Below are 26,744 nucleotides of genomic sequence, written 5' to 3' on the forward strand. Positions count from 1 at the left end.
CATTGTTCACATCTGCTTACAGACAGCACACTGAGGAGCATGTGATCCAGCTGTTGCTATGGTATCTAGTGGGATTTTAAGAGAGTAACAGAAGAAACAGTGGCAAGAACCTCTTCAGCTGACACCTGGGTTAAAGGGACATTGCCAAAAATGATGAGTCGAACATACTTAACCTTTATTTGTCAGGTTTGTTTTTTTTCTGAAAGAATTGATTATTTAGCACTCCAGTGAGAATCGAGAGCACCTGGAGCCTCTGGGGGCAAAGGATAACAATATCAATAATACCATCATGTGATTTCTTTTTAAATGCCTCCTTGATTAAGCAGAATGACATCTGCTTTGAACTGAGCTCTGAAAACATTCAGTAAGCCCAGCTAATCATTAGTGCAAGAGCATAGATACCTAGTTGATTACAGAAATCAGTGTGTAGGTGAGGGTACAACAGCTTGAACCAACCTTTCCTTGTCTCCTTCTCATTCGTGCCAGACTACAGGCAGTATAGACATCCCAACATTGTTGCCCAGGCACTTTCCAAAGCAATACTGTTTACCTTGATGCCCTGCTGTTGCACTATACAGCCTATCAGAAAAACAGACATACAGGATGAGGTACACACAAAAACTCTTTTTGGGACTGTTTTTCCATCTTCTTCTTCAGACAGAGGTTTTCTGAGAGCTGCCCCATAAGCAGTGAAATTTCAAGGAGCGTTTGTTTGGCTGAGTGCAATACTCAGCCTTTTGTGAGACAGCCAGCAATTTGGAGCCTGCAAAGCCTCAGGAGAGTGGGCTTTCCCCTCATTTCTGCTGGTACTTCCCTTCAGTGGGTTGTTCAGAAATACTGGGATTACTGTTCTGGCTGTTGAATTCCTGTGGTCGCCAGGCTCAGCCAGTGCTAATTTGTTTTGTAAAAACAATGCACTACATATGGAGCATCCCTTGCTCTGGGCCCTGGAGAACATCCATGGATAAGAGAACACCTATTTGAGATGATATTATATTTAGTCATAAAGTGGTTGTGAAGCAGCTATCCTTTCTCCCAGGGAAGTTTTCAGTTTCTGCCTTCCCATCCTTGAAGTCTCAGGACTATTTTCTGTGCCTGGGCATTAACTTACAGCCATCCAACACGCTCCAAGGTGGAGGGACTCTGAGGCAAAAGCCCCAGAGAGGACAGAGCAATGAGCACTCAGGAAGCTCAGTCTGCTGTGGCACTCTACCCACCTGCCTAGGAGGGAAACTATCAGTGTCCTCACTGAATGTCCTTCCCCTCTGCCATGGTGTGGCTGTAGGTGACTGTAGTAGCGGCCATGAGAGTTCCTACAGAACTTGCCTCAGCACAATGCCTGGGCTGGTTCTTGGGAACCAGAGTACTGAGGGGTATCAGTGTCCCAGCTGGGACCACTGGGTGCCAGCTGGGAAGAGCAGAGGTTTGGGATTTCACCTAGTTGTGCATGAAGGTTCAAGTGAGGGTGATTTTGTCCTGATACTTCCTCCATTTCTAGCATTAGCCTAGATGATGATAACCTCTGAGAGCCACCACCACGGCCCCTGTGTAGCTGCAGAACTACTGTGTGCTGCAGAGACAAGGACCAGACGTGATGTTAATGAAAGAACAATGCACACTGTGTCGAAGGAATAGGATTGAGGAATCTGCTTTCTTGACTTGAACGCAGGTAGTTTGTTCTGTCAAAGCTAGGAGAGGGCTTAAAAACATACTTCTTCTCCCTGGTTCCTTTTGAATTTTATACACTTCATGAATTAATCAGGAGAATACTTGGTGTAGTAGGTGGAGATATGAGAGGCTGTTTATGTTCAGCAGGAACACAAAATGCTTTGTAAAACTAGTCTATAAAACAAAGAATTGCATGAATTGTATGCAGTTTAATAGCTCACTTGTACAACTTGATGATTAAATATGCATAATCCAATATTATATGGCTTTTTCTTCCCTGATAGAATATGAATAATTGAAGATTTTTTTTTCAACCACAAACCTTTTGCCACGACCCAGTTAAATATTATCACCTTAGAATGTATTACCCTGCAAACCAAACTAAGAGACGTTGTGCTTTGCATGAGTAGTCCAGCTAAGCACATGCGACAGAACAGTAGGGCTGGGATAAGGGCTTGGATAAGAAGTGGCCTCCTATGCTTCCAAGATATTTCTTTTAACTGGGCTTTGAAAGTCCATCTGCTAATTCCACAGCAGGGGAAGGCTGTAACTTTTAGTTACATGGAAAGAGGCACTTCACGGAAACACTCCTCAGGTCAGGAGTGCCAATAAGCCAGCTTATCAAAATGCTGATAAAGAAGCAACAGAAAAGAAGTTTGGGAACTTCTGCTAAAGGGCTTCTCAGTCTGCTGGTGAATGGAGTGAGCAGTAGGCAGGAAACTGCAGTTTGTGAAGCTGCTGCCTCGGTGGTGTCTCCCCCTCGCTCTGCCCCTGACACTCAACCTCTCTTCCACGGTGTCTGGCACTAAACCTTTGTTTGCAAGCTTCTTCATACTGATTCCAAATCAATAACACCCATGTCTGGAACTTTCCTCGGTTTGATTCCTTGTTTTGTTTGGTCATCTAGGACCAAATCATGGCCTTTCTCCAGAAAAGGAGATCTTACCAGGGACACCACTGGATGTGAAATTTGCCCCTGATATCCAGTCTTATCTTTCTTTTTTAAACAGAAGCTACTTAGTTCCACTGTCTACTGGCATTACAAGAGATGATTTCCAGCCCACTTTTTCCCTCTGTCTATGCATTTTTGCAGCTTTACCTTGGCTTCCTTTTCCTAAAACTTTCAACAAGCAGAAGTGCTTTTCAAAAATAAAAGCTATTTAAGCTACAAGAATTTTCTCTGCCTTCTACTTCTGTATATCCTGTGGACTTCTCCTTATCTTCCCACATCCTCTATACCTTTGATTTGCCTTTCTGTGCTTCTACTGCTCAGCTTGTGTACTCCTGTGATCTCACCTCTGCTACAGTTCTTAGTCATTTCCTCCTGCCCCTTGCAATCCCGTTTCCCTTCATTCCCTAGCTGCCAGCTCTCTATTTTCCTGCATATACAGTAGACTCCTACTGCTATTTCCACATATACAGTGGGAGCTTACAAATATATATATGTGTGTATATATTCAATGAGCTCTTGAGTGGCTGTTCAGCACAGGAATTTCAGTACCTCTTTATTCCAATGGGCATGTGGAATAGAAACCTACTGACATGGGAGAATACGAAGGTTCAGATTGGCATAAGCAAACTAGTCAAAGGTGGCATCACGCATGCCCTGTATGTCCCCAAATATACTCTTGTCTACTTTAAATCCCTACTCATTTGGAGACCAAGGATATTACTCTCAAGAAACAATTTACTTGGAAAACATAATTTGTATTCTTGGTGGTTTAGTGAACATCGCTCACTTATCCTAAATTATTTCCTTAGTTACATTTTTATTAAGATGCCCAATGTCTTAAGTATGAGGTAGGCTCCCAAGAATTAAAGATTAACACCCCCAGGGTTTCCCTGGAGATTTCAGAACATGAAAAGGCAAATTGCTGGTGTACAGAAGGCAAACTCCTCTTATGGCAATGTATTCACAGCTGTTATGAAGGGAGGCAAAGCTTTGCAAAGTGAGGTCAATAAACCAAGCAGTAAATCAAGTTTATGAAAGTCATGACCAGTGAGTCTACATTAAAATGTTATCTGGGAAATGTATGTCAGCCACAGATGAAATGACTTCTGCCTCAGGAAGGTGAGTAGGAGCAGATCGATTTAACATGTTGAGAAGCAAGGGAGAAACACTGAATATTGATACTGTGGGAACTGCCTATGTGACAGTGAGAATCAGAGGCAAAACAATGTATAATGGCAACACACTCATATGTGACATAAATGGAAATGAAGTTTTGCAAAGAGGTTAGTTCTTCTGGAGAACTAACTTTTTGTTTGTTTGTTTTGGGTTTTTTTTTGTGTTTTATACTTTGTAGAGCTTGTAGTGTATTTTGTTTGCCAAATGTACCTATATATTGCCCAGTGAGAAGCAATATTTTTTTTGTCAATACAGAGGGCAGGTGATACTAAGAAATGATTCTGAGTATGATGACAGAGAAGTTAAATTTGTTGGATCTTTGTGCAAACTTTTACATATGTTTTTCAGAATTAGCTCCAGGGAACATATACTTCTCTTTGGAACATAAATTTCAGTCAGTGTAATTACATTAACTAATGGTTAAATAGATAATTTATAAAGCTAGTAAGTCAAATTATTCTCTTTATAAATACCCTAAATAGGCTTGAAATCTGGCAAATGAGTGCAGTGAATTACTTGAAAAGTAAGTGGGCATCTGGCTGGTTTATCAGAAGCAAATGATCCTTCCCAGTATTTGCTAACTTCCCTGGAAAGCTGTAACTGCTGCTGTTTCTCAGTGAGATACTCTGAATACAAAGAACAAAGTGTTAAATGGCTATGTTCCAAGCACACGTGGTAGTGGCTTTGTTATGACCTAACTACATATTACATGAGGCAGTGTTTTTAAGGAGAAGTAATGACTTTTATTAGACCAATATAATTGGAAAATCAGGCAAGTTTTCCTCAAGTCTAGAATAAAAGCAGCTGCCCTCAAAGCAAAACACAGGTTGAGAAGAATCACTGTGATTTTAATTTCCAAATCCCTGTAAGATTTTTTGTTTGAAGTTCCCTTAAGATTCGCAGCTCCCAAATAGGGAATTAATTCAAGCTTCAGATTTGAGTGTCTGCCTGATTTTTCTCCATGCAACATTTTTGCTGCCTGGCAGCTGTTTTAATCTGCAGGCATTAACAGTACATGTGATATGCTGTTTTATAAAGACCACTTATTGTGCAGCACTTAGGGTATAAAATATACACAACTGCCAAAGCAGTGCTGTGGTTCCAACCCCAAAGAACTCAGGCATCTCTAAAACTTCTTCCTTATAGCCTATGGCTATGAGTAAACTGCCTTTGTTCACTGGGTTTGAGTTCAGGCTTGTTCCCAAAGCTGCATGCTATGGAAAGCTATAACATCTACAGAAACAAGACCAAACTGGAAGAAGCACAAATTAGAAAAGGAAAAGGAGGGATGTGCCAATGAGCTCTGTAACCTGTTTCTTCCCCGGAGGGGCCTTGAAATGCACTACCATGGAGAGTTCACTATGCAAATACAGAAATTTCAAAGATGTTATGTGTTGCCCTCGGTTACTGGAAATTCCTTCTAAAGTAAAGGAGTCATCCATCCTAAAAGCATTAGCACTGGCAGATCCAGTCCAAGGTCTTTGATCGACTAGTGACAGCCCAAAATACTACTCTGAGTGGCGCCAGTTCTGTCCCGTGCTTCAAGGGAACAGCAAAGCACCATTATTTGAATTGCGCATTTGGTCCTCAGGCTGCATTAAGCCCTTAGAAAAGGCACTCAAACTTCATATCTCTTAAAGTAGTGGATGATACAAAGAGAAACATGAAGGACAGGGAAATGAAAAGAGCTCTACCAAACGAGAAAAGACATATTAGACTTTGTTTCTCCTGAGAATGCTGTCTGCCAGGTTATAAATGCTGGTGTTCAAACACAAATCTGCTCATTTAGAGTTCAAGCTCTCCGAGAGCAGTTAGCTAACAGATGTTTCTGAATGTAAAAGGACACTATTGTCTGTAGGACTTGCATGCTCCAATGGTATCTAGCCATTAAAATCAAATTATAGAATCAGGGAGAACCAAATCTCATGTAGTAACATCTGTTGAATCCAGAAGTGAGACAGGAGCCATTTATAATCATCCTGCTTGCCCTAAGTGCTGTATCATATTACATCAAGATTTTCAATAGGTGCTTCAAGCACAACAAGGAAACAACGAAAACAAAAGAGAAAGGAGGCAGTGGAACCTAAAAGGATGTGTTCAGCAACGTCTGCTCTTTTAGTCAGTAGTGTATACACATGCTCACTTGTCTTCCTTGTCTCTCTGGAGTCAAAAACTAAAGCAGATTCAGCCAGAAGGTGGCCTAATTAGATTGCTTTTATATTCAAGGTAGCACCACCTGGAGTCATTAATACTATAAATCGTAGTAGTTTTCTCATGACAGAGCACTACAGTGCTTGATGAATAAGGGAAGACAGAGCTGAGTGGCTTTAGAATCAAGATAGGAGGACTCAGAAGAGCATGAGAGACTTCTGGGGCTCCATCTTAGTGGGTTTTATGAAACAACATTATACATTAAGAATAATGCATGGTGGCTTAGACAACAGAAAACATCCACATGTACAGTGTTTCTGTTTTTTGGACTCAGCATGAAGTTTTAAGCTTCAAATGTGCCTTCGTTTTCAAAATAGAGGGGGAAAAAAAGGGAAAGATTTCTCAGATAGATGATACTTTTAATATCAAACAATATATGGATATCTCATCAAAATGGCTCGACTACATGTAGTTCCTGGCTCCTAATTTCTCTGAGAAGGTTCCAGTATGATACAGCAGCAGGTCAGCAACAGAGTCTTTGCCCATTATTGCTGCTCTTCAAAGGTGTAAAAGCACTAAGACACTACACAGCAAATCCCTTGTCATGGCATGGTCAACTTTAAGCCCTCTTGTGTGGTCTGATTTAAAACCGCCCCGGCATTTAACAGTGCATGAAAATAAGGCCTTCTTTTGATGCATCTCCAGGTGCATCCAGAAGTCAGGCCACTACTCACAAGAGCTTTATTCACAAAGAGCTTATGCAAAGTGCAACTGTCAGAAGTCTGACATCTGGCAGATATGCAGGTGAACCACTCCACATATGAAGCAGTTATAAACCAGAAAATTGAGGTGGATACAGGACAGCATCAGGAAGAAAAAGAAAGGTAAAAATGTGCCTAAGAATGGAGTGGAAAAAAATCTAGCCAAATTGCTTTAAGTGGTATCTTATTATTAGAATGCCAACACAGCTAGAAATCAGAGAACTGAAAGTTTCCAAATGATGGAAGTATGGTATCTTTTTTGAGATTCACAAGAACTGTGTGACCCTGCCACACCTTCCATGATGTTGTAGATCCATCATCCCAGGCAGAAACAGACTTCTGGTTTTTTGTAGTGTGGGAGCAGTTGGTTTGGATGCCTGGGAAAAAAAATATTATATAACGCTTGTGAAGCACTTCCAATAGGAAGTTAACTTTCTTTCACAGAATAATGATGGTGGGGACAACACTAAAGGCCAGACTCTGCAGCATGTCTGTATCAGGACACAGCGGAGAGATAAGAACAAGAACAGAATTTTTTGAGACAGAAATTAGGCATTTTTAACATTACTGGGCTTCCAATACAGTAGATGATGTGGTCATTTTGAACATTCCTTGTAAAGAAAATGGTGTGAATTAGCTCTTTTGGTATTTTGCTTTTTATTCAATTTCCTTCTGTGCCTCCACTGCTAAATGTAACATAGTTTGAAATAAATAATAGTCAGTTCCACTGTGTTCACCAAAGGTATTACAAAGCACAGAAGGGTTGTCATGGAGACAGAAATTCCTAAGTGAAGCAATAGAATCCCTAAAATATTTAAGCAACACTTACTCCCCAGGACAAACATGAAGTAGAATACTTGCCATGAGAAGCTAGTTTGGAATTTTTCATGTTGAAATTGAAAGAGGAAATAAAACTAGATCCATCTTGGAAAATAAAACCAAGTGGCTGCTAGATACGTTTAAATGAGAAAAAAATTGTGCACATCCACTTTCATGTCTACACAAAGACATGTAACTCAACACAGAAAAAAGAAATAAGCATAACTACATCTCTGGCTTTCATCTGCTTTCTGGCAGAAGAGCTGCAACATGTCTCTTCTGATGAGGAAAGGAAAGCAAGTTTTTCTGGGTGGTTCAAATCATCGAGAAGAATTAACTGTATTTTTATTTTGTCTGCCACTTCTTTTTGAGTGACTATTTACCCCACTCAGCTGATGCAGTGAGTCAGTGATATACAAAGGCCTTCTGGGAGGACACTAAAGAGGTACCTCAGACTTACAGAAATCTAATTCCTGCCTAGTGTTGCTTTAAGACCAAACCTTCCTAGACCTGAAATAATGCAAGGGGCAGGTGCCCAGTCAACAGATTGCCTTTTCCATCACACTTAATTAAGCTAGTTTTGGCCTGGTAATTACATTTACAAGCAAAAGGGTTGTGTTTTTTGGGACAAAAATTGGATAGACAAACTCAAACTGTCTGCACCAAACCATCTGCGTCCAGCATTGCTGGGAGGTATTAGGAAATGAATTTTTACCGGTTTCCAGTCTTTCCCATTATTCCTAGCCCTTACTGTTCCTTTCTGACAGGTTTCTTTGTCTCTTCTCTTTGTATAATCTAGTCATTTCCTCTCCTCACTTGGCACTAAGGAGCAAGGGGAGAATAAAAAGGAGTAAGAGGAAAGGAGTAAAATACTGGCTGATAAAAAGAAAGAAGAAAAAGAAATCTGAACAGATGTCTCAAGCAAAACTCCCATGGACCTACACTGGGATATCTGCCCAAGCGAGGGAGCATGGGGAGGGCAGGAAACAGCCTAGAGAGATCTTTAAAATATTGCAGAGCTTGTAGTTAATTCAGATCAAGTGTTCCTGGGGACAGTTTGTGGCAATGAGGAGAATGTACTGAAGGTGTAGGAGGAGAACATAGTTTTTGCGATATCACTGCTTTCCCAGGCTCTTCCAAGTCTGTAATTTTGAGAGCTGTATGTTTTAACCCTCAGGAGAACGCTGGCTGGAAAATGAAAATGTTTGGTATGAGACAATTTATGGCAGGCCAAATACCATAAATTTACCCCTTTTGCCTTTTAATAAATTATCGACTGATCAATGCAACTTCTTAAAGTTACTGATAAAGGAGCCCTGTGTCTCCTGAAAACTCTGCATGGTTAGAGGGCTGCAGCTCTGGCAGCTTTATCCACAGCATGCATAATGTGAGTGCCTGAACACCTCCAGAGAAAAGGAGAGAGTGGGCAGTAAGCAAAGGTTCTTCATCTGATAACTGGCCTCCCCCCACATAAACCATTGATAGCTGATACTTGGCACCAAATGCATGGGAATATGGGACCCTGAACTTGTCACACCCTGGCACCTCCCCGTAAGTTTGTGTCCTCTCTTAATCCTGGCTTCCTCCTTCCCCTCCCTCCTGTTTCCTCTCCTTTTTGCAGCAAGCTCCAAATTCCTCTCAATGTTTCGAAGCTTGCTCCTCTGTTTTTCTTTTCTCATTCCCGATGAAGGCTCCTCCAGGTCTTTCAAACAACTGTCAAGTCTTTTTTAGCACCAGCGTTTACATCTACTGGTAGGACCTTGCTCCTACTCTCTTCTTCACACGACAAACTTCTACCTCTTCTTTATGCTTATTATGCTTGAAACGCAATCTTTGACAAAGAATTACAACAATTATCCCCCCCCCCAAATACACTGAGAGGCTCAATAGTCATTCTGTTATTTAACAGAAGGATCTTACAAATTTGAAAGTCAGTGATTATCTCACACAGCTCAGGGAATCGACTGCCTTTTTAAAGCACTGAGTGCTGTATATGTGCAGATGAAATGCAAGGATCCGCTTCCTGAGCCATGCACAATGGGGCTTTCAGGGGAACAAGTGAGCAACTATATAGTGACTTCACCAGTGCATCACTGTTATGAGTCCTCTGGGCTACTCAAGTGGTCCAGAGCAATCAGGGTGCTTTGTGTTTGGGTGCAAAGGCCTTCCTCTCCCACACACTCCTGATGCTATTTTTGCATCACCCTGCTCACCATCAGCCTTTACTCCATAAGGTCAGCCCGAGCAGTTGCTGTGAGGGTGACACAGCTCTGCCTTTGGGACATGCAGTACACACAAGCCACCACACTCGGAATCAGGGTCTGGATTTCACAACTCATGCAGATCTGCAATCCTTTCCCAGCCTTAAAACTGACAGAGCCTTTGGGCAGGGTCACACTTTGACTGAGCTGGCCTTGGCACAAAGATGACACTAACTAAACAGTTATAGCAATAATAAAAGCTGCTGGTTAGTTTATCAGATGTAGACAACACATGCAGCTCCCACAAAGCACTCTCTTCTCCTCTACACATGGAAACATTCTAAATTTTGTATTATGCTGTTTCAGTAATGGAATATTCAGTAATCATTCGTTAACTGAAACACTCATGTCCAACAGCAGCATAGTAGCTCATTTCTGCACCTTCAGAAACCCTCTAGAGTTAGAGGGTCAGAGCCCTGAGTCCACAGAAAGCTTGGAGTCCAGGAATCCCTTTGTTTTAAACGAAACTAAAGACCAATCATTTCCCTGAAATGCTCAGCTTGTTCCAAGTGCTTGTTTAAATCAAATATAGATATGCTCTATTCTTTCTGCAGTTGTTTGCCTGCTCAGAGACAGAGAAAACAACGTCGCAACTAAGTGCATGCACACCTCCATGTAAAACAAACCCCATATCCAGGTTGTGATCAGCTGAGTACCCCTGGGGATGAGGAGGTATTTTAACCATGCTGCAGCTTGTTGGAAGAGAAAGAAGGGAAATGGAGAAAGCATGGAGGTGCAGAAAAAAGAGAACAGATTTTTCATTTTAAGGATGACATTTACAAATACCATCCCCTTTGGGTGAGGTTACATTTAAGCCAGACAGCTCAAACAATATTAAATCTGTGATGAGGTTCTATTTCTGAAGTGGTTTTCTTCTGAGGAACCTGAAATAGTTTCAGAGAAACATGAATTAAGCCTTACAGCAGCAGCATGTATGAAGAAATGATTATTTTCCATTTAGTTGAGGGGGAAAAAATGGGTATAAAGATGGGTATAAAAAAGGAAAGGGGTCATGTGAGTGGTTCAAGGGTGTACAGGAAGCCTGTGGCATAGCACAGAAATAGAATCCAGACCTCTTGACTCCTAGACTTGTACTTTAACCACGAAGCCATCCTTCTTTCCTTAAATATTCAAGAAGTTGAAATCTACGCAGCATCAACAAGTCAAAGATCTGAATGATGCCTGCCTTAGATTTTCAAGTATATATCTAAAATAGTATATGCATAGACAGGAAAAGATAATTAATTACCTGAGGCAATACATAGTAAGTGTAGTATAAATGGTAAATTTGTTTTCTTCCTTGGTGTGCTGCTGGAGTAGAACTCCATAAGTTCATTCTTGTTCCCAGCTGGGAAAGATTTCAGGAAATGGAGCTGGGAGGGTACAGTTAGTGAATGTTTGTTGACCTGGACCTTTCTTAGGTCAATAAATCAGATATTTACAAGACAAATAAATAAATATGCGTGTTTTGCACTCTAATAAAGATGATGCTACAAGGAGAATGCAGGAGCAAAGGATGAGCTTTTTAAATCTGTAGTAAAAACTTCTGCAAGGTTTATAAAAGGTATTACATTATAACAAAAGAAATAATAAATAAGCCTGGAAAGATTGTTGATTATTATCGTGTTTGAATGGAGGCATGGCAGCAAAGATCACCTACTTCTGAAGTGTAATTCTTCAGTATTAAGCAGGAAAGGCTACTCTCAAGAAAGATTTCTAAAATGAAAAGTTGCTTGTGTTTTCATTGGTTAATGCGTAAAATCTGTCTTCCGGGTTCAATTCACCACCTTAAAACATCATACAAAGAAGGCAATTTTAGACAAGTCTAACCTTTTATGACTAAGGAAAAAAAAATCCAGTTATGTTTTCCAGCATTTGATCACTATGCAGATTTGTGTGACACTGGCTATTTACTTTTGGTCTGAAACAAGGCCCTTCACAGAGGCTGGTATGTGCTCTTTACTGAGATATCTTTGAATTCCAAGACAGCTGCATCTCCAGTACTGTTAATTTGGTTGGAAGGCACTAGTCTCAAAAGCAAGGAGAGACAGAAAACATTTGCCTCCCCTAAATGATTACTCTTGGGGGAGGACAAGTAACAGTAAGTTAAAATGAAGAGGAAAAGGAGAGACCAATTGCTTTTTTTCAGTTTTGTTCTGTTTTCCAGCTCTGGTATTTAGGCCTATTAGTCCGAGTGCATGTGTGTTCTGGGTCTTGATTTCTAGCCTCACTGTTTTATGGTGGTACTTTAAAAAACATGTAAGAGATTCCTTTCAATTGTTCAGCTCCCTTAGTGAGCAGCCTATTGCACTCAGCAATTGAAATATCAAATTAAACAGGACACCAATACTTCAAAAGCAGTGCTCCAGCTCAGAGATATGCAGAAAAAAAGCTAATTTCTTGATACAGGGGTAAAGACCTACTTTTTGTCTCATCCCAAAAGAAAGGAGACCTGAGGCCAGGCTGGCACAGGAGTCCAGTCCAAGCATATCTGGATGCTGGCCTTCTTCCCCACACTGAAGCAGTTCCTGGCTTTATCTATACAACAGGATAGGGATGAACAAACATGAAGGGAAGAGAATTAGCACAAGATCAAGCTACCAGAACAACCACATCCACTAAATATCTCCCCAGAGCAGGATTGCCACCCTTCATTAAGCCATGGTCGTTACTTGTTATTATTACAAAGTTTATATTGCTTCATTGGGGTTTTCCAGTTGTACAAGAACACAGTGTCTAGGGATTTGCTGTGGAATGGGTTAGATTCATTTTCCAATCAGAAGTAATCTGTGTGAGGCAGACAGGCAGTTGAGGGTATTTTATATTAAAGAGAAAATGCACACTCAGATACATCGGGTAGCAGCAAATAAAATAAAAACTTGACTCCTGAAACTGAACAGTGACTTCTGAGATTCTATCCATTTCCAAAGCCCCATCCTACACTGCATGATTTGAGGACTGTACTCAAGTGGTGCTTATTCTGTGGGATACAGATTAGAAAATAGTGCCTTTTTGCTGCTCAAAATCATTCATACCTTCAAGCTTGATGCTCATTACAGTCCTGAGAGCAGGTGAACCTCTAAGCTAGGATCCCTTGCAGTCTAATGGCAAAAAGAATCACTGGATTTACTAATGAGATGTTACAGGAAACTGATAGTGGTAATTTTGTACAGAGAAATCATCTGTCCAGATAAAATAAACATGGGGTTGAATCTTTGTACAAAACTCATTGCAAACCTGAAACAAGCTGTATGTCATAAGTTATCTGTTTTTAATTACGAGAAATAGAGTACAGGGCAGGTTTTCTAAGCAGTGTATATTTGTCTCTGTCTTACAGATAAAATTCAGTGGCTTCAAAATGCACTATGGTGAAACAAACCTGAACTGACAATAAGCAATACACTAAAGACATATGAAGAATGGTACATGTTCACAGCACTAAAGGATATGTTCTTTGCTGTTGTGGTGCTGTGACTCAAACTACTAAGGTGTTAAAAGGTGTTCTTGCACCATGAGACTGGTGATATTGTAGCGTGACACAGCAGTGTACTCAAATAGTGAGAAAAGGTCACGCTGTATCTAAAACAAAACTGGTAGAAAATAGTACCCTGAAGATCTCCTCTGCACTCTGACAAGCATTCATTCCTCTGGTAAAGTTATTGCTGTTGTTTGGTGCAGAGGAAGGCAGGAAGAACAGGGTTCATTTCCTGTGGGATTTTTATTTTTCACCTCAGTAGCACAATCCCACTCTTTTAAAAGACATTTGATTAATTAACTTTGTAGATAAAAGCCAGTGAATTATATTTTATTTATGCCTTGCAGATTTAGGAATCATTTTCATCACGTTAGTCACTGAGAAAAATCTTCCTTGGCATTGCTGTAGGGCAATATTGTTTCTATATAGCTTCCAGAAATTGCAGAATAACTAAAATACATCTGCTACCTATGCTTATCTTGACATGTCCTATTACTTGTATTGCAATTATGTCCAGGTGACCTGGCACAGATTGTGTTCCTCTGGACTGGCCAGTTCTTGACACAGAAACATCCTTGCCCGAAGGGCTGTGAAAAATGGAAGAAGAGAGAGAGTGAGGACCACTGAGACTTTCAAGTCCAGCTCCTCAGACTGTTCCTTACCAGGAAATGACACAGCAGTTACCATGGCATTCTGCAAACAGCTCCAGCACACTAGCTAAATATTAAGTGGGCAAACCTCTAGGAGTTTGGCAGTTTGAATAAACATCTGCAAGGATCTGGCTGGACTTGGGGACAGGCTGTCCTTTGCAAAAGAAACCACAGAAACTGGTAGAGATGCATCCGTTTTCTAAGGCCTCTGCAAAGTCTAGAGGAAAGGGTATGAGGCAAATAAACATCCATGAAGGAAGAGAGAGATGGAAGAGTGGCTGGAAAAAAGTGTCCTACAGTGCACAGTCCAGTACAGTGCAGAAAGGTAGAAGGGAATTAGAAAACAGAGGTAAATGGAGGAGACCAGAGAGAGTGGTGTTCTCTATGCACCAAGAAGAGGATGCATATTATATTGTAGATGGCAACTGCAGTGCCTTGTGTGTCATGTGACCACACAATCATGGGCAACTTCCCAGAGAACCTCTCAGAAGGTTTCCAGGCCCATGGTCTGGAAAACATCAGGTTCTTCTGAAAGATAGTAGCAGCTGCGAAAGAAGCAGGGACCACAGAGCTGTAAATTGAAGATGCTACATCTTTAGGAATTCATTTAGGAAACCACTGGGGGCAGGAAAAAGCAGAGTAAACCCTGCTAGGTCACTAAATCATAAATATCTAAGTTGTCTGGCTTTGGTAAGTCTCTTCTTGCTTCTATTCCTAAAGCTTCCTATCACAGGTTATGTGAGAGATTAAGACTGCCTCTTGGGTTGGGTTGGGCATTTTTTGTTCTGAATAAGCACTACATACAATAAGACATATTGCTTCAAATAGTGCTTCCCTTTCCAGGAAAAAAGTTCTGTACATAAGGGACATTCTGTGATCCCACGGTGACTGTGAGGCCATTGGCCAACCTTTTCTCCTGGGTGACTTGGCTGAATGTGATAGTGTCAGATGCCTTGCATCTGTGTGCTCCCATTCTTGTGTAATTATGTACACATCCCAGTCTCAGCTGAGACTGCAAGCAGGAATAACACAAAAATACCACAACAACAGCTGTTTTGTTGGATTTTATGTAAACTGAAGCCCAGGAGTACAGGAAATCTTCAAATAAAGCTTCTTCCCATAAAAGAAACTTCTAGATGCGTGAGCCATGAGTGTCTGTGAACAAGCAATGTTTGGCTAGCGAGCTTGCCCTTTTGATGTCTGCCCCTTGCCATTTGATTTATAATAATATGTAATAATTTTCCAAATACCAGTAACTCATGAGAACATTAACACATGTTTTGGTGGTAAAAGTGTAAAGTGTGAAGAATTTCATTGAAGGGCCACCATAAACCTGACCACATATTTTAGCAGGGTTTCCTTCCCTGGATAGATTGTTCTTGAATAAAAAATTCCAAAACAGTCCTTAATATAAGTTCAATGGGTTCGACAAGGTAGTGAACAACTGGTATGATGCTCAAAACTACATGTGATATGATATGTAATATGTTCATTTTACCTGTCAGTCAAGGATCCTCCTTCCACGTGAAGTCTTTCAAAGAAAACCAGGTCATTTGTTCCGTGGGTGACAAGATGCTGTGTGCAAATATTCTCCCGACATTTATGATCTTGCAATAAGGTGAACAGACCTCACCTACAAAAGATTCACAAGGCTTTACAAGTGCCGTGCCTGCTCACTGTGATGTGTTATATGCGTACTAATGGCTAAAGAAAAAGGAGTATGAGGTGATCATGATTCGAAACAGGACCTGTACAACAGGACTTGTACAAACCACTCCAGTTAACCACCATTAAAAGCCTCCAGCACTAGGGATGGAAACCTGTGGTCAGTCTGCTGCTCTGCCAGGGTACTCTTGCCTTTAGAGGGTTCTTCCTAATGCTGCAGTCTGTCTTGCTGCAGTGCAATCCCATCAGTACTTGCCTTGCCTATGACAGATCTGAAGGACATGTGATTTCCTTCCTCTTTGCAGCAAACCTTCATGTTTTCAACGACTGGTATTCTCTCCCCAGTCTCCTCTTCTCTGAGTCAACACACCCCCTTCAATCCTTTCCAGACTTCTGACTGATTTTACTGCACTCCTCTCATCTCCTTCCAGCTGGGGACAGCTTTCTGGCTGCACAGTGCCCCAAACACTGCTCTAGCTAAGGGCACTACTGATGCTGATCCTCACAAACCTTTTCTTTTCCAGTGCAGAGCTGTTATCTCACCTGCTGTTCCTCACTGTGCATTTGTGCTGCAGACTGTTCCTGCATGGCTGGTGAAGCTTGTACTTTACTTGTTTTGTGTAAGACCAGTTCTACAGCTTGTTCAGTTTCTACCATCCAAATCCTATCCCCCAACACGCCTGCAGTCCCTCACACTCAGGGCTGTGTGGAGGTTTGAAAAGCAGACTCTATTCATCATCCAAGTCATTAATGAAAATAATGAACAGTGCTGGGCCAGACCAGACTCCTGTGGAACTCAGAATTAAGGAGCTCAGTTTATCCTTCTATTTTGACAGCAAATTTTCTGTAACTACTCAGCCTTGTTGCCAACCAGTGTGAGACTCACTTTTCATCTCACCATATTTCTCTTTCTTGCTTACATAAAGCTCTGCCAAAAGCCTATGAAAATCAAGATATATGGCATTTACTGCTTCTTCCTGTCAGTGTGGTAAGAATTACCTCATCAAATGATGAAATTAGGTGGTTTGACACAGCTTGTTCTTCAGAGAGCCATGATTTTTTCCTCTCAGTACTTATGAATAATGGCTTGACTAATTTTTCCAGTATTTTTTTAGGAACTGAAATAAGCTGAGCTCTATAATGCTCAGACTCTTCTTTAAAAAGAGAGAAAAAGAAATATTATATTTGCCCTCTTCCCTTCTTTGATACCTCACCTTTCTTGAGAGAACCATAAATGATTCTGAAATTACATCAGGTAATTCTCCAAGTATTCTGGGCTATAATTCCTCAAGACCAGTTAAACTGAATATAGTTGGCTTCTTTATGCCCTTTGCAGCCCCTTCTCCTCTTATCCTAGGTGCAGATCATACTGCTTTGCCATGGTGTCTGTTGTTGTGGTTACCCACCTGCAGCTGGTTCCTGAAGCCTCTGGGTCAAAAACAGCACATGGTTTTCTGAGTAACATTTTCCCTTTCTGTTCAGTAACGAGCCATTTCCCTGGGATTTCTTTTACTCTGAGTTTACCTGCAGAAGTGTTTCTTACTAGTCTTTATGCAAGTTGTTCATGTTACTTCATTTCATTCTTGCTTTTGTGTTTCAATCCTATATGCCAGTACCATGCTTGTATACTCATCTTCAGTAATCCTCCACTTTCTTAATACTGTCTTCTCTTTCTTAGCAGCCTTTCCCTTACATCTGCCCAGAGCAGGATCTTCCCAACCAAATCTCTGAACATTTTACAAGATGTGTTCTTGAGGTCTATACTCTTTATTTTGTTGTCTTCCTTCTCTTTCAATTTCCAAAAGAAGGCCATGGAAGCTGGAAGCACTTAGCTCCTCTGAAAATAAGACTTTGACTATGTTTTTATTATTCTGATCACAAGGTCAGCATTTTAACTGCACAGCAAGAAGAGCTCTAGGCCTCCTCTTTCTTCAGCACGTAGAGATATCAGACAGCACTAATGTGCAGATGACTCTCAAGCATTCTTATCTGTGCATGGTATCTGATGCAAGGTGCAGAGAAAGATTGGTGAAAATTTTCAAAAACCGGCAGCATCTACAGCTGCTGAAGTTTCTTATGCTTCTGGTTCCCACCACAGAAAACAGCCTCATGTCATCAGGGTTTTCACAAATGCTACAGAGACAGGTGACTATGTCACCTTCAAACACAATTGGTCTTGCAGGGGGGCATACCACTGTCTCCATGGGTTTTTAGCTACACCCAATAAAGTGTATTTACCCAAGTATAAATCACTAATGCCAACTGCCCACAAGGTAGCACAACTGTATCTTCCTGAAATTGTATCCCATTTAAACACATCTGATACCTAATAGCAAGGATGGTTTTGAAAATTTAGATGACAAACTAGAGAAAACTTGTACATGTGCTCTGTGGTGAGAGGGCACATTTAGAAGGCTTTAGGCCTTATGGTTTCAAGAGCCAAACTTAGCACCATTTTCAAGTTCTGAACTGTTTGGATTAGAAACTGATCTCCAGCCTTTCAGCTGGTTTCTCTATCAACAACATGTGAGATGATATGTCCGACAGTCTTCAAAATTCAGCCCATATCTGTCTTACTCGAACAATGAAATGCTGACGGAACAACCAAAACCGAATAACAAATCAACAAGCTAATCTACATCCTTCCTAAAATGTGATATAACCACATAAGAATACCACAGCGTGCAGCTTCTATCTCTCACACAAAACCTGAGTACCTGCAAACATTAGGGAGGGGGGACACAAAGTTAAAATTTGTATATTTACCTGAAGAACACACACATTTCTTGTCTTATTTTCATGTTCCGTCAGGACTAGCTAGTTATTACAAGCCAAAAAACAACCCAACAAAAAAGCATAAAATCTGTAGAATATTTCTGGCCAGGATGTAATATAGCAGAAACCAAAATGTCAAAGTATGGGAAGACAGTCTTCTGACATGGTCCACAGTCCAAGCTTACCAGTTTAACACAATAGGTCAAAAAATAAGTGGGTATGAAATCTTAGCCCAATTAAAACCATGGCAAAAATCCCATTGATTTTTCTGGGGCCAGGATTTCAGTCTGGTTGAATCATGTCCAAAAGCTGACCTTTTTTAAAAAGCAGCAAATGTCATGCAGTGTTTTCTACATTAATATATTCATATTCAGACAAACTGGAATGTTTTTAGGCAAGGAAATATACATAGGTGACTTTGCTGTCAGGCCAAAATGGGCTATTGTTCCTGTATATACACTGTAGGTGAAAGCCTGGACAAAGAAATACACTGCAGTGCAGGCAGGTAGTGGCCGAGGAGCGTGCACGATAGAGCTATGGATTTTGGTGTGAGAGCCTATAACTCCCTAAGTCCATGAGAATTATATTATTCTCAGCAAGATGCAATGAACTCAAATGCTACTCAGCAACAGAGGAGGTCTTCCACTGTGCAGGTTAGCAGAGGCCCACGCTGTTTGCAAGAGCTGAGCCGGGTGTTCTGGAACTCCAGTGTTACAGCACCCGGGGCCCGGCTGAGCTGCTCTCTCCCAGCTGCTCAGCCCCTGGTCACTGCACTTCTTCAGTGGACAGGACAATAACAACCAGGCATTCCTAACACGACTGCAACCTGGATCTTGACTGTGGGGTTGTTCCTTCTGCGTTACAGTCTACACTGCTGTCTTAAACTTAAAGCAATACTTCACCACTTCAGCTGTAATCAGCTGAACAATACACTCCACCTTAGACTGCCTGTTCAAGCCTGACTTGTGTATGGAGTGTGCTCTTCACACTTCCTGCCAGTGTTCACAGCCAGGCTGCAGCGAGAATGCAAGAGCTCCTGTGCTGTCTCTGGCTCTCCACGCTTTCGTAGGCTTCTGCCTGCCCAGAACCAAGGTTGGCTCTAGTGCTCTGATATCAGCTTAAGTTCAGTGCATTATTTTCAGCTAATGAACAAATGAAAACCAGTAAAACCTATCCCCAGGGATGAAAGGAAGAGCCAAGAGCAAATGCTGAAATATCAAAGTGATGATGTCAGTTAAACCTCTTCACAAAACAGTCAAGTGGAAAGACTGAAGAGGAAGGTTGCTCTTTTACTCCAATAAAGGTCAGATTAGGAGCTAAGCACTCCTCCTCCTTCCCATCACTACAATATTACTGGAGATTGGGCTTTTCCCAGTAGTTTCCCTGACACAATCCAAGATATTTACCTTCTTTATAAAGGTTTACTGTCCTCACACTGTTAATCCCCTCTATGCATTCAGAAAAAGAGTAATCTATTCCTACTAGCTTTATTAATGCAGTGCAATTTTCCCAGACCTGAAGCTGGATGAATTGTTTATGGTAATAAGCGATTAATTTAATTTAGTCCATTTTTTCCTATTTGTGGCTTGACCATCACATAATCCTGACTCCTGTGTTTGTAGGATTAATTGTAAATATTTGCCAAACAGATTACAATAATATGTTTCAACTGATGAGCTGTTTGAAGCCCAATGTCTCTGAAAATACCCAAATTATTTTTTACACCAAAGGATATGTGGTTGGTTGCCTAATTCACGTGCCATCCTTTCTGACAGAGTAACTAAAACTTTTAAAATAGGAGAATAAGGATGGAAGTATATCAGCTACTGAACAGATAATAATGATTAATATTAATCTGTATTAAAAATTGTTTACAAAATATTTAGGAGTTACAAATAAATTGTTAAACTAACAGCTTAAATAAACGTGACCCTTGGGAACTAGGAGTGAGATGCAATCATGAGAACAGTAATGAATTGCTTTCTTCTAGTTCCAAAAGCTCTGCTACTTACTAATTTGTACATTATCCTGCAGGGCTGCTCTGTAAAAACCTCCAAAGATATTATATACAATACAAAACCCACATGCATGGGTAATCATGCATGAATTTGAGTAATCATGGAAATTTGAGTAATACTAACTAAGGGAAATTTGGCTGAAAAGGCAAAATGTTATATAGAATAATTTGTTTTGTAAAAAACATTTACAAAATTACTTCCAGTTATGAAAGGAAGACTGAATTAATGATTTTTTTTATATATGCCACAAGGGCACTTTGGAGGCTTGTGAGAATATTTCTTAAAAAAAAGCACGTGCAAGTAGAATGTAGAATTAGGGTTAATAGAATAATCTGCTGAAGCCATAGAAAAATAACACCAGAAAACTTCAGGTTTCTGAGGCATAAAACTAAAACCTCAGAAATTTAATCATGAACTCTAATTTTATCATAAAACCTTAATAGAGTTGGCTACAAAAATGTACTTCAATTTTTATAAACTCTTACTGTCCTGAAATCAGCAAAACCAGAGGTTTTACATTGCTTTTAATAACCTCCAAAGCTTAGTGAGATATTAAAATTTGATTGGACTTTAATATCATCTGAAAGATTATCCAACAGCTGCAATAAGCAATATGTAGCAGGACCTCTTCAGGGTCAAACTTTGTGTATAGGAAAAGATGAGGCTATTCTGGTTTTATTAGAAAGGAATACATATGCATACGAGCCACGTGAAACCCAGCTTTCTAATCCTAATAGTTGCTTATGGGCTCAGATGTAACTTTCCTAGGTACTTCTGGCACATGGTGTTTGGTTGTTGGTCAGTTTTGGGATGGTCTCTGGTTTAAGGTTTAGCTTGCAAGAGCAACGCAGCCAATGTGCAGTTGTGGTGTCTGCCATGAGCCCTTCAGCCCTGGGGTACTCCAGCCAGAGGACAGCCAATGCCCATTGGCACAAACAGGCTGTGTGTGACTCTTGCTCCTGTGGGGAGGGATGAGCCCGTGCCGTTACACGCCCCTGCCATGGCTGAGGGACTAATACTCGGTCCTAAGTCACAAGATACATTAGGAGAGACACCTAAACGTTCAGCACCCAGGGGCCTCCCTAATGGGCTCTGTGTCTTGCACCAGTAGACAGAGTGGACACATCTGAAATAAAGTATGGAAATTTTTTCTGCTTCTTGTGTGGATGTGATTTCTAATAAACTGCCACATGAATTTTTTCTCACCCTTCTCCTCCTCCTCTTTAAACCAACAACCTTTCTATCCTTTAAACCTTTCTATCCTCTCAACCCAGCAAGGTCTTTGTAAACAACAAAATGAATATTTCCAATTTCCTGTTTAAGGAATAGTTTAGGGGAATGCTGACATGTTGAATAAAATCAGGATTTATTTTCTAAGAAAAGAATCCATTACAAAATTAATAAGCACTTATCAGAATTCACATGCATGTCCAATGAGTAAGCCGATGCTTCCTACTGTGATTTGAAAAGGGCTTCCTCTTGCTGTAGGCACTTTTTGCAGTTAAGAACCAGAAATTTTGCTCCTTAGTTCCTATGTAGAAATATTTAAGACTCTTTCTAATGTATTTATGGTGCTTTCCTATGCAGCCCTGCACAAACATTTCCAGTGTGCTATGACTCAGTACTTTTTTGAAGTAGCAGAAATACAATGAAAAGTCTGTTTCTCATAGTATTTTGGCAGAAAACAACTCTGTGGGCTGGTGTTGGCAACACCACATTCTAAGAATAGGGCACTTCTCAGGCAGAAAACTGTTGAATTTGGACATAAGCTAGGTTTGCCTAGGCGTAAAGAAGCCACTGTCTTCAGGAAAAGGAGTAATTTGGAAATGCTTATCCTACAAGTTAGAGAGCACTAGTGTCTACCAAAATAATTATTTCCTGTGAGGGCTACTCAGAATGAAGTAATCTCAAAGAATACACTCCATTGTATGAGCGAGGTTGCTGGGCAGCCCTCTGACACTTCCTCAAAGGAGCACCCTATTCCAGTTTCAATTGTTCATAAACATGAGTAATGCTTCCTTCCAAGTTTGTGCAAATGGGAAGAAAAGCAAATGTGTGATGCTTTACCATCCATGCACCATGCTGACAGCACTACTACCATCATTATGAAATGCAGGGCAAGAAAAAAAGTCATATAACAATGAGGAAGCAAAAGAGTTAAAGGTTTAAAAATGAGCTTGAACATGACAACTCTAAAACCTAATATACTGAGCTGAGCCTGGGCTCTCCTAGTTCTGATGCAGCCAGTGGAGGTGGAAGTGTTTTCTCTAGCTAAGGCTTTACCCATAAATACAGGCTATACAGGTGGTTCTCTACTAATAAAGGGAATGCAGGTAATTCCCTGAAAACCCCAGCTACAGCATTCCCTTACTAGAGGCAACATTTGCCAAGTGACTCAAGTGTCTACACCACCAGTTTGATCTCATTCTTATTTCACCCCAGGGCTCAGTATGGTTTCTGATCACCCATACTATTCATGTTCTGCTTTTGGCAGCAGTAATTTTGGCCAATCATTTCCCTCCAAAAGGAAATGCTGGCACTGCTGGCAGAGAAGCCAGCTCCAGGCAGATCATGTTGGATGTGTACCTCCCAGGCTTGGACTCCTGCTTTATGGGACTGCCATTCAGCACAGTCCCAGAAAGCCTTCCTCTCTCAGCAGCCCTCTACAGACCTTCAAACCTTGCAGGACCTCCCGTGACACTCCACAGTGTCAGAAATCTTCTTACTGATATTTAGGGATCTACGTTACTTGTCTGGACAAGCTGTAAACAGGCAGGTCTGGAAGCTGTCTTTTTTCACAAAGCTGACTTTAGAATTTGTCTGCTTAAGATTTCTAGGCCTTAAGTTCTTTGAAACATGCTTCCTCTTATCTAAAATTGCTTGTAATATTCCTGCAGTGCTTATTCATATCTTTTTTCTTCAGCAGGGCAAAGGAGAGGGAAATAAATTATCTCCCTCTGAAAAAATGAGGCATTCTGAACTCCCTCCTATGCAGGACAACATTGCTTTGTTGCCACATCTTCAGTGGTAATATGCAGGAGTCTCCACCTTCTTTACCCAAGAGAAAAGAGGAGCAGGCAGTGCAGTAAACAGAAATCATTCTTCTTTAAACCTTAATCTGAAAACCGTTGTATCACAGTACATTTAGCATATATGCACTCACCTGTGGGCTTTAATTCAGGTGTTCCTACCTAAACACGTGGCCTCTAATGAAACAGCAGCTATGTGTCAGATTACAGGCAGGTGTGACAGATGGAGTTAATCATGCAGCTTTGAGCTATTCTCCCTCTACCCATTAATCCATCTCCTCTGAGACTTGTTTTAACAGTCCAAACCAGGAATAGGTACAGCCAGAAGAAACAGTTACAACTTTGAAACTTGGATGAGATTTTTTAACTTGAAAAGAGCCAGGAATGTACATATGTGTGAACTTCTGCCCCTTTCCCAACAAACACTAATGAACAGCTTCCAGCTATTGGCATTAAAAATAATCAGACTGTCAAGGAAATGTTTCTTTCCCCAAATAGGGAAGGCTTCTCTCAAGCTCTCTCTCAAATTTATACACGTTTGATGGTAGCACTTAGCCCTACATTAGTGACACATTTACGGCCGCTGTCTTGAGGCCTGGAAACAAAAATGTAAGGTCTTTCCAAAAGAGAAAGCTCTCTTTCCACTGTGACATGTCTTATTAAATTCTGACCCTGGAAGGTTCCTACGTACCAGACATCAGTTGTAACATTTAAAATTACAGAAAACCAACTTAAAACTCCCTCTGAAGGAGTATACTGATTTTCCTTTCTAAGTGTGATGGTGGTACTTGTAGTATGAGGACACCACACCTGGATTCACAGAAAGAAGAACGTGAAAAGACACAATATTGGCAAAAAGTCATCAGTATGCAAGGGAAATGACACTATAGAGTGGAGGCCATCAGAAAACCAATCAGACCATGGAAGGTAAAGAGCTTACTGGGGCTACTTGTAGAGGTTCTTATCTCTGACTCTAACCTAAGGTATGTCCTTGGGCATGTCTCTTGCCTTTCTGTGATTCCATTCCCCATCTGTAAAGTGAAGATAACAACACGCATCTTTATGAAGTGTTTCAGATGACAAATGCAATATAACTCCTTAGGGCCAACTTACTGAATGCAGTAGGAGGTAAATAACACAGATCATTCATTGTTCTCCTAGTTAAAAATAGCATGTCCATTTGTTACACCCTTTCTCTCACCCCACTTCTGTAGTTCTACAGCAGCTAGTTAAAGCACACTTTCCTTGTAAGAAAGATCTGAAAGCATCAACCTTTCATCTGTACCAAGGATGCATACCACTATTCAAAACAAATCATTACTTGCAGCAGTGATGGAAGAATAAAGATGTTTTAAGAATTACTGTTCTAGGAAAGAGAGCATTTACTTTAGCAGTTGACAACACACCAGAATGCAGAACAAGCAAAACGCCCACTGAGACTACTCGCTCAGGGTCTGTGTCATGATTCTTTATGGCAGGGGAAAAAGAGGAAGGTTCTCTCAGACAACTGTTAAATTTAACCTTAGTATGTAGTTGCAGGATAGTCCAGGGACTTAAAAGTTAATTGTCTATAGTAGTTACAGGGAATTTTAGTGACCTACAGTTCTCCCATTAGATTGGAGTCCTCAGAAATAAGTGAATGACAATATATTGCTGCAATTGCTCTTCTAGTATGCATATATACTTTTATTTGCTTGAGAACAGGAACAATTATGGTACTACACAACTCCCAGTGACTTAAGGAAGACTTCATTTATTTTAAAGTTAACTTCTAAACTATTCACTTGTTTAATCATAACAAATCTGGAATGTCTTTCTTGACTAACAGCTGAGCACTTGGCTCAGGATATGCAGGTCATTACTTCCTCATTCTTTAACATGAAGGCAACCTGGCAGCCTGCTTGGGATTTCTTGGGATTCTTTCAAAGATATGCAGAAAATCCTTGATAAACTATTCTAGATCATGTCAGATTTCTCTGAAACTCCAGTCATAGCTCCTGTCAGTGCTTGTTTTTCTAATAGTAAGCATGAAAAGCTGTGATCAAATGCCTAGACTGTTGTTTTATTTACATACTGCAATGAGTAAAAAGCCCAAGCCCAATAGTCTAGATTCTTGTGCACCCTGAAAACTCATTTACAAATTTTTACTTTACTTTTCTTGGACTGCAATTTCAGGCATTTTGTGACGGGATGGAAACATCCTTTTCCCCAAACATGGCCAAATTGCATTTTTAGCTCTTGCAGTGCTCTCACATCTCTAGCTCCACTGAAATTATGATGTTAGTTGGGATTTCCATTGCTGTGACAGCAAGCAGATCCTGTCTGCCAGCATGCATATAGGCTCAACAGAGTGAAATCTTAATGCAAAATGGGGTAAGAATAGAAGTCAATAGTGCCTGAATTAATGTTCCGGCAGAATACCCTTGGGTAATGCTCAGCATATGGAAAGAGAGATACTTAGGGAGGTAGGAGAATAATGAAAATTTAAGAGTGAGGACATACTGAGGGGAATTTTCTCATGCTTTTTATCTTAGATAAACTTTTATGTGGTTTGTCCTAAGTGCAAGATGGCTTGCTGAAAGCTATAATATCTTCGTCCCATACCCTCATGATAGCTTTGGTAAAAGAAAAAGATCATACATGTGAGCTGACAAAGTCAAGTGTCTAAGTAATTGGAAATGAACTGTTTAAATGAGAGAAAGAGCTGCAGTTTGGAGAAGGAATGGAGACATACCCTCAGGAACACAACGATGGTTTGTACCCTTTTAAAATGCTAGAAAATCAAGAAATGCAGATGACCCAAGAGCTATTTTGGGGGGAAAAAAAGGCAAAACTGAAATCACTACTGAAAAAAAGAGGCTCTAAAAAGGGCAATACTGGTACCTCTATTCACAGAGAGCAATGATACATGACAGCTTGGTCTCTAGAGTCACACTGGATAATTGCTCAGTGGCTCCTTTTCCCTCTCCTTTATTCCGCCAGTCCAGTCCCTGTTCTCAGTCAGTGACTTGGTCTGTCCTCACAATGGGAGAGGCACATGAGGAGTAATAAGAGAGGGAAGGGAATAAATGGATCCTCACTCAGGAGTGCACACTGTTCCTCATGGTCTTTCTTAGTGGTATTCTTAGGGCAGAATCTCCTCCTACACAACTGTTTCCATAATCAGGTTTCCATGTGAATGGTGCCCCTTTGCCAACATGTGCCAGTGAAATTAATGGCAGTAGGTCTGTCTCTGCGACATATCCTGCTAATTCTGTGATGAGGGTAAAATGTACTCCTTGTGCATTTCTAGTCCATATCCCAAATACGGAAAGGATCTGACAGCCAGAATCCAGATCGTGTAA

General features: G+C 40.7%; 1 long non-coding RNA gene across 2 annotated transcripts in view; it reads right to left on the reverse strand.

Moving 5' to 3' along the window:
• LOC120324588 overlaps nucleotides 1-26,744 on the reverse strand; it is a 113,575-nt gene that overhangs the window by 26,986 nt on the left and 59,845 nt on the right. Inside the window, exon 6 of one of the 2 annotated variants that reach the window (XR_005566009.1) lies at nucleotides 15,418-15,546. The exons of the other annotated variant lie outside the window; for it this stretch is intronic. This is a non-coding gene — a long non-coding RNA (uncharacterized LOC120324588). Of the gene's footprint in view, nucleotides 1-15,417; nucleotides 15,547-26,744 lie in introns of those variants that run through there. 2 annotated transcript variants of the gene reach the window in all.

This window comes from Pipra filicauda, unplaced genomic scaffold, assembly GCF_003945595.2.
Source record: "Pipra filicauda isolate LSUMZ 115617 unplaced genomic scaffold, ASM394559v2 scaffold5_size6683894_pilon, whole genome shotgun sequence".
NCBI classification, from domain to species: Eukaryota; Metazoa; Chordata; class Aves; order Passeriformes; family Pipridae; genus Pipra; species Pipra filicauda.